Consider the following 2,239-nt stretch of genomic DNA (forward strand, 5'->3'; position numbering starts at 1 on the left):
GACCTTGATCTGGCCTTGGCGACGCCACCCAAGGTCAAACTGATTAGATCAGTAAATACATCATTTTAAACCTTACAATTTTTGTCTGAAACATTTATCTCAAAAATGCTTTATTTTCGAGATATTCGACCGTTTCCGGACTTTTTGAAGACTCTGTATACAAAATTACATATATTATTGATACACATATTATTTTGATTAATTATATAATAAATAACGTATAATAATAATATAAAATAAATGAAGGCTACATAAAATAATTAAATTCTAAAAAAGAAATGCATCAAAACGATGTTTTCAAACTTATTTGAGTAACTGCGTCTAACGTGTTTTGACCATTGACGACGGTGTCATTTGTTTGTAAAAAGAACACATATTTTTTCATCAAATTTTTATTTCATAATTAATGAAAAACAATATTTATCATATTTGTACTGAATTAATAATTCTCTCACATCTTAAAATTGTAAATTCTTAAATAACGAAAGATAGAACATTTAAAAACTCGATTTTTCATAGCTCACTAATTTTTAACATATCAAATATCTTGATAATTAAATCATCATAAATAAAATTTTTCTTCAAGTCTAATTGCATCTTTGGAGCTCAATTTTGTGAAGAAACCGTTTATCATCTGTATTCTAATAATATTTCTATATTCTACCTATGTACTATACCTGTACTATACCTGTATTCTAATAATATCTATCTCGTATTACAGATATCGGTTATTCGATACTTTTGGTAAGGAAGAATCACACCGATCTCACCTTCTGAAATTAGCTTGAATTATGTAATATTTTGTTTTGTTTTGCTTGGTATATGGAAAAACTCGTAATTTAATTAAATGTCAGCTACGTAGCAGACGAAACCGGTATTTTTCTTCCTAAAGAGAAGATACAGCTTACTTTTTTTTCATGAGATGAGAATATTATATTGCGCTGTATTGGGTTTGAACGCAAGAAGGAAAAGGGGGATTTAAAAAGCGGCGAGACAGTGGCAAGCGTCGTTGCTTGTTGGCCTTTGACCTGACGTGTCTGGCGAGCTAGAACCGTTGCTTGTCGCAAGCGTCGCAGATCCCATGCGCGCCTGTTGGTGGCAATTTCATCTCTGTTTTGAATTTAGATGGAATTTAAGCAAGCTGTTACGGTCCAGTCGCCTTGTCCGCTATATCTTCATTCGCATATTTATCCGTAGCATGTATGTGTGTATATATGTCCATATTTGACAGACACTATTTTTTATAGATCATAAACTAAAGATTTGATGACGAAATTTCACTTTTTATAAGGAGATGAATCATTTTTTTTTTTTAATAAGGAGACGCTGTCATCAACGTGTTGAACGTACATATGTACAAGTTTTCGTCCGATTTCTTAAATCAAGCAACGTTGGGTGACGTGATTTATATCTATACTTATATAAATAGGTGATTGTTTAGGAACACTGTGTATTACTGTTGGTGTTTCTTCTTTAAAATTTGTTATTTTATGTGGTCTTTAATTTTACTTTATTTTATTTTATAGATATTTTAATGAATTACATTAATTATATTAATATCTAATTATTAATATAAAAAAATAATAAATAATATGGATATTATATAAATTATAGAGATGTAATACTAACACATAATTTAAATTTTATATATATATAATGTATGAAAACTGTATTATAAAAACAAAAGTACATAAAGTCGGCACTTTCGAAACACATGTATATTTCTTTGAAATCCATATATGTACTTATACATATCCAAATACTCGTTTTTATTTTGTCTAAAATTAATTACTGTTATCAAGAATAAAGAATCAAAATATCGAACTTTATTTTATTTGAATTAACAGTATGATTAGATCTTGTAATTTAATTTTTTTTATTAAATTACTATTCAATTATATTTTTTTCATTTATATATTTTTTTCTCTTTCAAAGAAGATATTATTTTTAGCCTAGTCACGCAAATGCTTCATATAAAAATATCATATAATGAATTTAATACGTTCTGCTATATGCTATTTGTTGTTTTGCCTGAATGAGCTTTCCTTCTTGGAGAGAAGTCCCATTCGAAAGGATGTGGAGAACGGCGACGGTGGAAGGGAATAAATTGCTACCGCGTCTGATCGTATATAAAGCTTACCTCCTTGAATGGTTACTACTCGTGATTCGGCCCGATATCTCGTGGCATGCCATACGGGAAATGAGAAGAATGAAGAAGAGAGGGTGAACTCGTGCGTCA

This window comes from Mycetomoellerius zeteki, unplaced genomic scaffold, assembly GCF_001594055.1.
Source record: "Mycetomoellerius zeteki isolate Tzet28-1 unplaced genomic scaffold, Tzet1.0 scaffold155, whole genome shotgun sequence".
In the NCBI taxonomy this organism is placed as follows: domain Eukaryota; kingdom Metazoa; phylum Arthropoda; class Insecta; order Hymenoptera; family Formicidae; genus Mycetomoellerius; species Mycetomoellerius zeteki.